Below are 15615 nucleotides of genomic sequence, written 5' to 3'. Positions count from 1 at the left end.
AAGGCCAGGAATCAAGGATGACAAACATATAGAGGTGAACATCCCAGGACCAGAAAAGAAGAAATATATGGAGCAAGGAGTAGAGAGGATAGGATAGAGAGGCTGGGCCACAGGATTTCAGCTATTTCAGCTATTAAGTAGATATTGTGGGTTGAATTGTGTCTCCCCCAAAGAAACTGAAGTCCTAACACTCAGTACCTGTGGATGTGACCTTATTTGAAAAATAGGGTTTTTGCAGATAATCAAATTAATATGAGGTCATTAGGGTGAGCTGTAATCCAAGATGACTGTGTCCTTATAAAATGGAGAAGTTTGGACATGTAGATAGACACAGGGAGAATGCCATGTGAAAATAAAGGTCGAGATTGGGGGATGCATTTACAAGCCAAGGTACACCAAAAATTGTCAGAAAATCCCTAGAAGCAAGGAAAGAAGCATAGAATAAATTATTTTTTTAAGACCTCAAAAGGAGCCAAGCACACTGACACCTTGATATCAGACTTCTAGCCCCAGAATTCTGAGACCATAAATTTTGTTGTTGGAGCCATCCAGTCTGTGGGACTTTGTTACAGCAACCCTATCAAACTAATACAGAGGTATCACACCCACGGGGCAAATATGGCTACTTTCCAAATACCCAGTCTCCATTGTTCCTTAGTGAAACAATCTCAACTTTTAACTGGTTACGTTGTCACCTGAAATATTGCCTATATTTCCCTGCCTTCTTTGCAGTTGGCTGGGCCAATAAAAGGTACTGTGAAAAGTTGTGGAGAACTTTAAAAGGCTTCTAAAACAAGAGGGAACAGTGAGGGTTTTTTTCCCCTTCTTTTTAAAAAATTTCAGCTTTATTGAGGTATAATTGACAATTTCTTTCTTCTTTTTCTCATTTTTAGACTACTCTGCTTCCTAATTCTTCTGGAATTCAATTCACTTATGAGGATTGGAGGTCCAGGAGACATGGAAGCCAGTGCTACAATAGTAGGACAGAACAGTGGAAGGACCTGGGTTCTCTGCTGCTCATGGAGCTACCATATCAACCCTGTCCTGCCTTTCTCCATTCTTCTTTGCTATGAGAGAAGAACAAAGCTCTATCTAATTTAAGATGGCTGGTTGAAGCTTATTGTGATAAGCCATGTAACCCATCTCTAACCAACACACAGCATTTGTACATAGGAGAAGACTTGGATTCAGGGATGTGATATGACTCATCCATGACCACACAGCCCCAGTGCTTGTGTGGGAAGGTGGATATTTTTAAAAATTTATTTTATTCAAGTATAGTTATTTACAATGTGTTAATTTCTACTATACAGCAAAGTGATTCAATTATGCATATATATATATATATACATTCTTTTTCATATTATTTTCCATTATGGTTTATCACAGGATATTGAATATAATTCCCTGTGCTATACATTAGGACCTTATTGTTTATCCATCCTATATATAATAGTTTGCATCTACTAATCCCAAACTCTCAATCCACCCCTCCCCGACCTCCCTTCCCCCTTGGCAGTCACAAGTCTGTCCTCTATGTCTGTGAGTCTGTTTCTGTTTCGTAGACTGAGAAGGAACTTTGAGACCAAAAACGAAGCAGGCAGCTCCATGAAATGCCATTATGAAGTTGATTGTGGATAACTTATGATCAGGCAGACAATGATTCAGAGGCATTTGCAACAGCACTCTACATACAGTACTGCAAGGGGCACAGGGGGTGTAAAAGGGGCCAAAGCTAAAAATAAAATCTGACTACTAGGGAGAAGCATGTCTGCACCCATGGGAACCGAGGTATTTTCTTACCTCTGGGGTTCCCATGACCATTAATCACCTGCGTCAGCAAAAGGCATTCTTCCAGCATTTATTGTTTCTAGATTTTTGATAATGGCCATTCTGACAGCATGAGGTGATACCATATTGTAGTTTTGATTTACATTTCTCTAATAATTAGTGATGTTTTCATGTGCCTCTTGGCCATCTGTATGTCTTCCTTGGTGAAATGTCTATTTAGGTCTTTGCCCATTTTTTAACTGGATTGTTTTTTTGATATTGAGCTCCATGAGCTGTTTGTATATTTTGGAGATTAATCTTTTGTCTGCTGTTTCATTTGCAAATATTTTCTCCCATTCTGAGGGTTGTCTTTTTGTCTTGCTTATGGTTTCCTCTGCTGTGCAAAAGCTTTTAACTTTAATTAAGTCCCATTTGTTTATTTTTATTATTGTTTTTATTTCCGTTACTCTTGGAGGTGGGTCAAAAAGATCTTGTAGTTTATGTCAAAGAGTGTTTTTCCTATGTTTTCCTCTAAGACTTTTATAGTGTCTGTCTTACATTTAAGTCTTTAATTCATTTGGAGTTTATTTTTGTGTATGGTGTTCGGTAGTGTTCTAATTTCATTCTTTTACATGTAGCTGTCCAGTTTTCCCAGCACCACTTATTGAAGAGGCTGTCTTTTCTCCATTGTATGTTCTTGCCTCCTTTGTTGTAAATTAGGTGTCCATATGTGCGTGGGTTTATCTCTGGGTATTCTATCCTATATCATTTATCTATATTTCTGTGCCAGTACCATACTGTCTTGATTACTGTAGAATTGTAGCATAGTTTGAAGTCAGGGAGCCTGATTCCTCCAACTCCATCAGGGCAGGAATAAAGATGTAGAGAGAAATGTAGAGAATGGACTTGAGGACACAGGGTGGTGGGGGGAAGCTGGGGTGAAGTGAGAGTAGCATCGACATATATACACTATCGAATGTAAAATAGTTAGCTAGTGGGAAGCAGCAGCATAGCACAGGGAGATCAGCTCAGTGCTTTGCGATGACCTAGAGGGGTGGGATAGGAGGATGGGAGGGAGGCTTAAGAGGGAGGGGATATGGGGACATATGTATGCATATGTCTGATTCACTTTGTTGTACAACAGAAACTAACACAGTATTGTGAAGCAATTATACTCCAATAAAGATCTATTAAAAAAAAAAAAGACATTCTTCCAGTTTTCCTATCAGATGAAGGCAAGGGTAAAAGTTGTTAGGGAACCTCTCTGGCTTGGGTATGTTCCTTGTGAGCAGGCTAAAGCTAAGTCATACAGAAAGAGCAGGAGGGTAGGACTGCAGGTCTAGGATCGAGCTCACAAAATGTAGTCAGTGTGATTCAGCCACACAGCTTGGCTGAAACCTGAATTAAAGTTCAGTTTGTATGTTTTCTTCCATACTTCAGTTTTTATCAAAGTGAAGTCCTTGTTCCCCTGTTCAGAATTATTGAGAATGCTGGTTAAAAGCACCAATTCACACCTGTGCTCAGCCCTTCTGAATTTCAGTCTCTGGAATTGGATCTTGGCCACCTACATTGTAATCAGCAACTAGGTTGATTCCCAAGCAGATGAAAGATTGAGAACCTCCCCCAGGTCAAGCACCTCATACTCAGGTACTGTATCTGGGATGCAGATTCGAGGACCCAGAAACAATGGTAACCTATTACCCAATCACCATCTTGTAATTCACCAGCTAGAGGATGCCATTGAAGTGAACTCTTCAGTAGTTGGTGAACAGGAAGCAGAGCTATCTGGCAAGTTACAGGACTCCTGCATCTTTTGGGAATGCAGGATGGATCAGAGAAAAACAGTGGTTAAAGCAAAATGACTGGGCATTCTTCCACCCCTCACGGCCATCAGGGTCTGCGGTGGATGTGAGTCATTCTTGCTCCCTATTTCTGCTCTTACACGATTGTTCTCCTTACTTTTCCCCGAAATTTCTAATCCTTTGAGGCTCCATCTGCTTGCCTATACATCCCTCTTTCTTCCCCATGTCAAACATTTACTATCCTCCTTGTCACTCCTCCTTAATCACTGAAAACTTGGGCAACTGGTTTACAGTCTCCCTTTCCATCTCAACTCTTTCCCATTAACCAATGACAATCCTGGCTTCTCACCTTTTCCAATGTTGTTCTCATCTCCCCACCTCAGCCACTCACTTCCATTCTCACACCCTGAATAGAATTAGCAGAAACTGCACCATTTCTGAAATCACCAATAGAAACAACTAATTTTCCCAAGGTAACTCTTTAACCTCCGAGTGCCCCTGCTCAAGTACCTCTGCCACAATACTTTATCACACCTGGAGTTCCAATCTTGACCCCTCCCCATTCTCTCTATCAATCAGTTTGTCTTTTATCCAATTTGTGTTCATCAGCTTAGAGCATCTGCTCTGTTGAGGCAGACATTCTTTTGCAATTATGCTTATCTCCCTTGCCTCTTTGTCCATTCAGCAAGAGCAAAATCCCAACCCAGGCAAACTCAATCACTTGCATTCTCCATCTCATATCCATCCTAAAAATTAAGCCCAACTGGGGGAAAAAAATCACACAATTAGGCAGATTAGGATCATTATGAATTCATAATCTTTGAATCACCTGCCTCAGCTGGGCTCTCATTAATGTCTAGCAAACATTTTACTTCTCTCATCAGCTTGCACCTCACTGTCCTATCAAAGGAAGATTTTTCCAAGTGCTGGCTCCCAGGGATTGCACTACCTTATTATTTTCTTTCTTCCCAATATCTGAATCATCTTCCCATCATCAGCAGATAAGTTTGCTTGATGCTCTCTCCTCAACAAAAACAGACATGAAAGCTAGAACCTTTCCTTGAAATTCACATCACTCCAGCTACCACCATTTCACTTCACTCACCTTCGCAGCCACATTTCTCAAGAGTTTTATGGATGCTATCTACACACCAACACCTTCCAATTATTTTGTCATCTGCTGAAGTCTGCTTCTACCTCTGCCACTGCACCAAAACTGCTCTTACTAAAGTCACTGATGCTCTTCCCATTCTTAGATCCCATCATAGGAAAAGTTAATGGTCCTCATTTTAAGTTGGCTGTGGGCTGTTATGGCTCTGTTTCATGTCTTATTCCAGGGTGCAGGCTATTGGTGGCCCCTATCTGGATTATACCCTGGGACGTATTATTTGCGTGATAGTGGGAAAAGTGCAAGAGCCAAGTGAGTAAAGGTTCTTATGTCTTCTACTGGGAGATGGCATAGGATAAGTCTGTTCACTTCCCACTGGCCACATTAAGTCACGTGTATGGCTGGGACTGACATCAATGGAGTGGGACTGTACCTGTCTCAAGGTTGGGGGCAGGTAATGAATTGCTAGACAATAGCAACAGGCAAGAATACATAATTCTCTTACAGGGAATGGGTAGGCAAATATGTGGGTACAGTATTACAATCTGCTACAATGCTTTGAACCCCTTGATTCTTTCTTGTTCTCTTATTCTATCACATATGCTGCTGTCACTCAGCTCTGTATTTTCTTGACCCTCATACCAAGGGAGTAATCTGCTAATTCATACCCACTTGACTGTCTGTCACTTCCGTCTTTCAGGTTAACTTCCTCTATGCTCATTTTTCTTTTATTCTAGTTCTACTGTGCATGTGTGTGTGCGTGTGTGTGCTTTGATGAGTAAAGGGGAAGAGAACAAAATTGTGGATTGAGTCCACTACGTGGCTATAACTTTGTGGGGTCCTTACAGCTATAGTCTTCCTTCAGTGTCCTATTGACATCATAGTGCCTATGTTACTTGTGGCTATTAAAGCAACTTCCATGTTTCTTTTTCTCTGTGTCGCTCCCACTGTGAATGTCTTCATTTTGGTGGATAAACAGGTCTTTGGTACATGAAGATGTTTCAAGCCATGTGATTTGAGTTCTATCAATTGTTTTCCTTGCTATCTCCAAATATTAATTCATAACCCCCCTCTTACTCTCCTTCATCCTTCACAGCACAAGGAGAAGTGTCCCTCTTTCTGGAAACATCCAATTCTTCTCCCTTTGTGTTCACTGGTGACAATATTATAACCTTATTGTATTCCATTTAGTGCTATTTACTTAGAATGCCTTAATGACTGGTATATGAAAAATACAAATAAATAATGTGGCTTTATTTTCCCAAAGACAACTGGGGTTACATATGTGTCAAATAGAACATAATAGATAGGGATTTATTCCTCCATTAGCTTTTTAGGTTTGCTTATCGTTCAGAGTAATTTAAACTGAAATGGAAGACAAATCCTTATTTGATTGTTAGGCAATTCAGTGCTATTTATTTTGTGTGAGTTGGTGTGGGATCTAAGTGCACTGTTGTTAAAAGGCTATTTAATGTCACATAGAGGGCCGATTAATTTTTTCAATAAATTGCCAACATGTCCAGTCAATTGCATACATTTAATTGGGAGAGTCCATTCTTCTAAAGTCTGTCTCTATACTTTGTGGTAATGGTGCTATAGTTTACATGCTCTTAGACATACTAAGACAAAACCTTTTGTTATTAAAGTCTGGAGATAAATCTCAAAGCAAATGTGTTGTTCCGTTCAAAGAGGGTCAAAAGGATGATATGAGTTTTGTAGCACAACTTACAGTCAATAGACAGAGCATGGTGGGGATTGTTTATTAATTTTTCTGTATGATTTGCTTTGCATTGATAATGAAAAGTATGATCATTGATGTTGAATTTTAACATATTGTTGGTGAGGAAGAATATCTATTTAGGCTTAAAATAAGACCTTATCTTGGGTATCATTTTCTTAGTTGGTCTGAAAGACTAGAACTCAGAAATTTGTTGTTTTCTTGCCTACAACTGTGGTATAATGGTAACTAATTAATGTTTATTCCTGGGATAGATGAATTGTCTGTTGAGAACAGAGAGAATAGGGAAGAAAAGGACAAGATTACCATGATTTTCAAACAAAATCATAAATTTACAAGTGACTCATTTTCTTTCACATATTAATTGTTGACAAACAATGTAAGGTAGCATACAAATAAAGTCCATACAATCAAAAGTCTTATATGATTTTGTTATTATTTCTGCAGAACCTAACACAAAGCCTAGCATATAGTGCAGTTAATAAATATTTGTCAAATGAGTGAATGAATGAATGAATGAATGAAAGGCTAAAGTATGATAAAGAAATACAAATGGCACTTGTGGTTTTAAAATGGTAAAGATGATGTTTTCCCTTTTTTCTACCTAAATGTCAGAACACTTAAGAATGTTGGCACAAATCAGATGAAAATTTCAAAAATATATATTGCTATGAAATAACAACAACAGTAAATTGATTAACTTTAATGAAGTTAAATTAATTTAACTTAATTAACTTTAATTAAGTTGTGGTCTTCAATAAAAACAAAAAAGCATATCAAGAAGGGATATGGGTATTCAGGTAGAAACAGCCAGGCAATAGGAAGAGGTAAAACACTGATCTGGCAAACCCTGGGAGTGGCATTAAGAAAAGAAAATAAATTATCACAGAAATGAGGGCCACATTACCAAGAATGTAAAGGAAAAGAGGCCCTTTTGAAAATACAAAAAGAAAGTGGGGACATATTAAAATAAACAAGCAAAATAAAAGAAAAACGAACAAGGCCTAGAGAGAAAATAAGAAAAAAATGAAGAAGAAAAGAAGATCCAGTCTATGTACTACTGGTACTTCCAAAAAGAAAGCTGAATTAATGGAACAAATAAAAATTGTTTAAAGAAATATATTTTTAATTCCATGAGTAAAATAACACTTGAAGCTATAGATTTAAGAAGTACTCAGTGTCTAGGGAATAAAAAATTAACACAGAACAATCCAACAGTAAGACATATACTACTAAAGTTACTGCATTTAAAGAATAAAGAAATATCCTTTGGAAATCCAGGTAAAAATATCTAATCCTTAAAAAGTACAAAAAGTCAGACTGGCCTAAGAGTTCTTATTCTCTTTCCGTGCCTGTCTGTCTCCCCACCATCCATCATATAACAATATAACGTATATATAAGAGATTTTATCATGAATATATATACATATAAAACAAGAGATTAGAGTAGTGGTTACAATATCAACAAGGAAAAAAGAGCAGATGACTCCAGAATTTTATATCCAACCAAAGTCCTATTACTGTATAAATGCAACAGAAAAACACTTTCAAACATGCAAGAATTCAAGAAATAGAGTTACCATGAGCCCGTCTTACAAAAAAAAAAAAAAAAAATTCTAGGGTTTCAAGTAGAAAAGATAAACAGAATTTCCAGGAAAAAAAATTCAAAGAAAATAATGGAGAACTAGCTACACTAGACACCACCCTTACTATTTAAAAAAATCATAATAATTAAGACATGAAGAAGAGAAAGTTTGGTGATAGTTGGAATGCATATAGGAATTTTATATAATGAAGGCTATATTAGTGAACAAAATACGACTGACCTAATAGAGAGTGAATGCTAATCTTGATCAAAAGGAAAAAGTTGGATCCCTATCTCACAATTTATACCAAAATAGATTCTAGATACATAAGATTTTTAAAAGTAAATATTGAAACCATAAAATGCTCAAAACAATATGGGAGGGATTTCCCTGGTGGTGCAGTGGCTAAGAATCCGTCTGCCAATGCAGGGGACATGGGTTCGATCCCTGGTCTGGGAAGATCGCACATGCCACAGAGCAACTAAGCCCATGAGCCACAACTACTGAGCCCGCATGCTGCAACTACTGAAGCCCATGAGCCTAGAGCCTGTGCTCCGCAACAAGAGACGCCACCGCAATGAGAAGCCCATGCACTGCAAAGAAGAGTAGCCCCAGTCTCTGCAACTAGAGAAAGACCCAATGCAGCCAAAAATAAATAAATAAATAAAATAGGAAAATCTATTTTTATGAAACAGGGAAGGTTTTTCTAAGAATGACAAAATCCCAGATGTCAGAAAAAGTCTAAATACAATTAGATAAAAGTCAAAAACTGCTACAGGACAAAAAACAATAAAAGGCCATCAAATTAAAATACCAACCACAAAATTGGAAAATAAATATTTGCAATTCATATAACAGACCGAAATCTACTTTCACTAACATATTAAATTCTCTGGGTAATCAACAGTGAAAGACCAAGAACTTAAGGATAAAAGGGCAAGTATTGGACAACTAACAGAAAATGAAGTGCCCAAGACCATTAGACCTATGAAGAGTTGCTCAAACAATAACTCTTACCATAAGAGAAATAAAAATTAGAACTATGGGAAAAATTTTATTATGTATAAGATTGGCAAAGATCAAAAACTTTGAGGTTGAGGAAATTCAAGGAAAATACACACTCTCGTGTTTTGCTAATGGGAATAAAAATTGGTATACCTCTGGTATTTCCCTGGTGGTCCAGTGGCTAAGCCTCCATTCTCCCAAAGCAGGGGGCCTGGGTTCGATCCCTGGTCAGAGAACTAGATCTCACATGCTGCAACTAAGAGTTTGCATGCCACAACTAAAATTCCCGCATGCCTCAACTAAAGATCCCGCATGCTGCAACAAAGATCCCGCACATGGCAACGAAGAACCAGTGTGCTGCAACTAAGACCCGGCGCAGCCAAAAAAAAAAAAAATGTATTAAAAAGAAAATGGTACACCTCTAAGAGGGAAACTGAGCAAAATCTGTTCAATTTTAAATTTCGGTATACTCCTTGATATGGAAATTTGACTTCTAGGAATTTATGCTACTGAGAAAAGCACAAAGGAATTTATATGGGTACAAAGATATTTATGGAAGCATTGGTTTAATAGTACAAGTCTGTAAAACTACAAGATGGCTATAAATAGAGTACTATAAATAAATTATGGCATATTCATACTAGACAAGAATACTAGACAAGAAAAGAAAAAAAGAAAAGAATAAGGCAATTCTATATAAAGCTATTTGGAAGGAGCTTCAAGAGATATCCTTAAATGAAAGAAGAGAGATGTTGGAAAATGTGTGAAGTATATTGTCATTTGTTTTTTTTGTTTTTGCTTTTGTTTTTCCTTTTAAGGACCTTTCATAATGGGTGTATATTCAGAGATATCTGTAAAGTTTAAATAAGAAATCAGTAACAGCCTCTGGTGAAGAGAATGAGGGAACCAAGAAAGGTTATGAGAACAACTTAGGTTTCCTTGATTTGACCTTGTAGTTCTAAAATAATTATTGAGGAAACACACAGAGATGCATTTAGATTCATTTCTAATTCATCTACAAAGATTTTGATAATAATTCTTCCTTTTTATTAATGATTTCAAGTAGAAGCATTTAACTTCTACTCTGGTGTCAAATCACACTGGGTTTACACATAGGTTTGCCACACTTGGTTAGGCTCCTGCTGCTTCCCTGACATTTGAGGATGTTTATTCCATTGGTGTTTCTCTCTTTTGGGCAAGAAAGAACTGACCTTGGTAGGGGGACACAAAGGAGTGGGGCTCAGTGTTGCGGTTTTTGCCCCTCTCTCAGAGACTGCAGCTTTCCTGATTCCCCAGATGGGGCAACAAACTTCTCCTTGGCTGGCTCCACCCCTACCCTTTCCCATTTCCTTTGGAACCTTCTCAACCTCAAGACTGAGAACTTATGAATGTAGTGTTTACGTCTGTTGGCTCTGCATCTGTTAGTGTGGAAGCGCCAATCATCTTTTCCCTTTTGCAAAGTGTATTTCTTAGCTGCCTGATTCATTTCAGCCATCCCCACCAACATCTCCTTAGAAAACAATTTGGCTGTGGGAGTTAAGTGGTCATCATTCAGCTCGGGATTCACCGTGTTGTGTCTTCCTGATAGTGGAGCCTGATTTCTGGAAGTTGCTGCTGGAATATTTGGAATTCAAAGGGATGTTCCAGGAAGTCTCCAATAAATTTCTCCTTGATCTGTTGCAGGCCAATCCAGTGTGGCTGATACTTGAGGAGAATACGTATATCCTAGTTTACCCAGGAAGATCCTGATGTATCCATGTTATCCTGGCATAATTAATAGCTCTCCTTTGCACTCTGAGAGTGTTCCAGTTTGGACAATAAGTTATGTGGTCACTCTATCCCTACTGATTGGTGACTGTCTAAAGCAGAGACCTTCAAGCAGTTGATATTGGGAGTTGAAGTAAGAGATCCATAGAAATGCCAATAAGCAAAGGCTCTTAGACAGCCTAAGAGTTCACGCAGGTTCTATGAGTGACTCCCTGTGATAGAACATAAGGACAGTTCGTAGAGATTCTGCTGTGATACCTAAATCTAACTTCTGAGATAAGACTTGTGTTATGTGTGTGGCTGTGGTTTGACACAGAGAAACAAAATGAGGCTTGTCAAATCCAAGTAGAGAGACAGGGGAATTGCAAGGCCGTGGGCTGGTCTGAGGTCAAAGTTTCCTGGAGTTAACGAGGACCTGAGGGGACCTCGACGAAGGATGGACTTATCAAAAGAATTCACAAAGCTAGTGGCTGTTTATATCAGGGCTACTGGGACGCTGGGGTGGGGCTCTCCCTCATTACTGAACCCCGTATCTTTTGCTGAAGTGTCACTTCCTAGACACCTTTGACTGTAGATGAACCAATTTGATAATAGATTTTTTTTTTTTGTGGGAGTGGGGAGTTGTGGAAAAACAAAGGGATAAAAACAAAAGTAAAAAATGGAGAAGAACAAAAACGGCTGGAGTACTCATCAATGATAAGATGAATTCTGATTTCAGACATGTATTGTAAAAATATATGTCTCAGATTTACAGAAGTCTGGTTTTAGGACCGAGGAGGTGATATGGCTCTGAAACCTCAGGCAGGCCCTTTGGAGGAGGTCTCTGGGATGAGGCTCATGGTCTGTGCCCGGGGTGGCGAGATCTGAGGTCTCAGTTACAAGGTCTGGCTCCCAAGACCCAACTGTACCGGCTGGTGTCTATTAATGTACAGTTATTACAATCATCATGTCAATGAGGCATTAGTGGGTCCACTGGGGCAGACCCAGCAAAGGTGACCCAGATGGTGGTCACCCAGGACATCTGTCACATTCAGCCTGACCCTCAGAATCAGGCTGAGGCTCAAGAGGTGGAACCCTGTCCTTCAAGGGTAAGGATGATCTAGGAAAAGGTGAGAACCTCTCTGTCCTCTTTTCTTGTGAACTTTGGCAAAGAAGGGGCTGGATTGACATTGATATTTTCGGGTGAATAACAATGTGATATCACATTAAGTTGCAAGAAGTCACGGAAAGACCTGGGATGTGCTGGGAATGACCTTTTTAGATTGTTCCATGTAGTTTAACGAAGAGCATACTTTTGGACCAGAACAGAACATGACCTGCCTCTCAAGAGTTACTTTTCTACAGGATCAAAAAAAGAAGACAGAGAGAAAGAAGAGGAAAAAAGAAGGAGAAGGAGAAAGAGGAGGAGGAGGAGGAGGGAGAGGAAGAATGGAGGGGGGGAGGGAGGAAGAAAGAAAGAAAATGATATTGAATTATATAAAAAATTCAGGATCACAATACAACTTTACAATAAAGTTAATTCAATGCATATTGTATCAGACATATCTATAAACAGATTTATTGCATGGATTTGGTTTGTGCTATTAATGGAGCTGGCTAGGCTAGTTTGAAATCTGAACGGCAGGCAGTCAGCAAGACCAGGCAGGAAACTCTCCCCCAGAAGCTACCTCCACAGTCCGCAGGCTGATTTTCTTCTTCCCCAGGGAGAAAGTTCTGTTCTTAAGGCCTTTTAACTGATAGGATCAGTTCTACCTACATTATCCAGGATAAACGCCTTTATATAAAGTCGATTGATTATAGATACTAATCACGTCTGCAAAATACCTTCACAGCAACACCTAGATAAGAGTTTCAATGCATAACTGGGATTACTGCCTAGTCAAATTGACACATAAAACTATCACATGTATCTAGTGATCTCTAAAATGACATCCATTATATTTAAAAATTAGAAATAAGTGCTTCTCAGGTATGAACTGATCTGTTATTCTTGTGCAGAGTCAAACAAAACTTTTACAATGTTAATACATTGTGTTGAATGCAGAAGAACAATGTTGGACATTTTCCTAGGCCAACATAATCCCCAGTGATTCCCCACTGTCTCCAAAAAAGTCCAACCTGGTCCCAACCTCCCATTCCTAATCCCCCTTTCTTTACGCCATGCCTCCTCATTTCAGCTGCACAGAGCTTTTGGTTTTGAGGGTGCCATGTTCTTCCATGGCAGGTCCAGTGCATATTTTTGTACCAGCCTAGAATGGAGGAGAAATACCAAATAAACGAGTGAGAGAGTGAGAGAGCCGGAGTGGATGAACAGAAGCACAGCCATGCAAGGTACTATGGCCAGAGGCTCATACACCACTGCAAAGAGCATATGCACCCTGACGTCCTCGGGTACAATCATGCTGTCTCTCCTAGTCATCTACTCCAAATCAGGACCCCAGATCCCCATGGTCTACGCAGGCCCCACGCCCTCATAACTCTTGCTTGGGACCCAAGTGCTCTATGCAGTCTGTGGACAAGGTCAGTATTAGGGCTCCTGGCTACAGAAGAGGTTCAGCATCCCAAACTCTGGTTGATTAAGTAGAGAATAGGAGACAATGGTAGCCATTAGAGAAACTCCTCTTCTGGGGAATGTAGGGGAGAGTTCAGTCAATTTTACCACAAGCTTGTAGCTGAGCCCAGAATGTGCTGGGACATCCTCTATTTGAGCTCTGTGTCTCCAAGCTGTAGGGAGACCTGCCCCAAGCTTCCTCTTTGGGGGTCAGAGAGTAATTTATGGCAGGAGAGACAGTGCCTCCTCTCTTCTGTAAGATGCCAAGTAGGGCTGAATATTTTTACTCTTGGGGCTAGAGTTTGGACACCGTGAGTTAATATGTTTGAGATTGTATTAACTAGGATTCAGAATTAAGCAATCTTAATTAGAGGTTAATTATTCAAGTGATTATATGGCATTAAATATCAGTTTTATTGGATGTCTGATACAGGAGAAGGGTCTTGAGTGGGGTCAAATCTTTTGGCTTTGGCCAAAGATAAAATATTTCCAACTGAACTCAGGTTGAGACCCACCTAACTGACTCTTACGCTGGTGGTTATTAGGAATTCTCCCAGGGCAGCATTTCTGATAGATCGAGGCCGTCCTCAGCTTAGATAAAAACGTCACAGACAACGAAATAAGAGCACCTTACAGACCTGGTTACTGGGCATATTTTCTGCAGGAACCCAATGTGACCTAACGTGGATGAGGTCAAATGTTTTTTTCTTATGCATTAAGATTAGTGTGTGGCTCCAATAAATCACCCTCCAGTGGTAGAAAAATATGAGTGTTCTAGACACTGAATTCAAAGGTAAGAATCTTCTAGTTATCTTTTCATCCCTGGTGAACAGCACAGTAATTGACTGTTTTACTGAAGAGTACATTGAGTCAAGCTTCAAGAGTTCAAATCCCAAGTCAGCCACGTGCTGTCTGCATGACTAACTCTCCATGCTTCAGCTTCTTTATCCAAAAAAAGGGTCTGATAATGGTAGCTCCTTTCTGGGATGTTGCATGGAATATGTGAGTAAGAATTGCCACATTTTATGTTTGTAAAATGAACTCAATCTCAATCTAAATGCCCTCACACCTAGATGTGAGATATCTGAATGTATACCAGTTTTGGGGTGTCTCCTTTTTCTAGGATGACACAAAAAATGCAAGGGTGGAGGACTGGTTAACCCATGCCTACTAACAGGGAAAGGACCTCTTGATTAGTGGCTGACATGATAACAACAACTGAGATGCTCCTGGCCCTAGTCCATTTTCAGGCCTGTTGCTGCATCCTGCAAAGCCAATTTAGAGTTTGCTCCCCAGCCCTAACATTTCAGGTCACCCCACCTGAAATCCTTAACACTGGTCCAGCCTCCAGAGCTAGATTTGAGCCCTCTCCGTCAGAAGACAGCAAGGGGAGTAACTGAAGGAACTGTTTTTGATGAAATTTTTCAGAAGATTTCAGACAAGAACCATCGCTTGAAGCTGGTAGAATTGTTTAGGGGAGATTTTGGGGGCAGAAGCTGGGCTACTCCAAGTCAAAATAGTTGGTGGACAGTCAGAAAGAAGCTGTTCCCCCATCTCTGCTCAGAATGTTACCGACCAGGATTCTTGGCCTCCTCAATCAATAGAAATTGATAAGAGGCCAAACAAGAAATTCAGGCAAGGCTTTCTTGGGGTCCCTGCTGTAACAGGGGGGAGTGAGAACAAGTAACAAGTTCCCTTGCTCACTCACTCTCCAAGGGGGAGCAAGCTGGTTCCTTATATGGGGTGAGGGTAGGGGTGTGTCCAGGGGTTGGGCCGGAGGTGTGGCTTAAATGGTTTGCCCATCCTTTGGTGGTGTTGTGTGCAGAGGGCATGCACAGTACCCTGCTTCTGCTCCTGACACCCTGTTTTTGTTCCTGGTTCTTCAGAAGTGGCAGTTGGTCTTTTTGGTCTCTTTGTATCTTGCTGTCCATAATTTGCCCCAACTGCACATGTACCCAGTTATTTTTAGTCCCTTACAGTTTCTTTGTATCTTGTTGCTTGAGGAGACTTTTGTCCAGGTGCAAGCACTGCAGCAAAGGGTCCCAGGTCCCAGGTCCCAGCTTGTCTCAAGAACACAGTGATGTTTGGCAACCAAGGGCTAGAAGCTTCCAGAGCATCTGGCATCCTGTTTCTAGGTCCCAGAATGAGTAGTAATAATCAGACCGAGGCCCCCTGGATAGCTGGGAGAGGAACGGAGAGCAGGCCCAGTGTGGTATGGAGACTGCAGAACACAGAGTGGTTTGAACCAGAAATAACTGGAGGGCACTTGGAAGGATATTAATTTTCAA

Source organism: Balaenoptera borealis (assembly GCF_965194805.1).
Source record: "Balaenoptera borealis genome assembly, chromosome: 3".
NCBI lineage: Eukaryota > Metazoa > Chordata > Mammalia > Artiodactyla > Balaenopteridae > Balaenoptera > Balaenoptera borealis.
Note: the sequence above shows the minus strand (reverse complement) of the source record.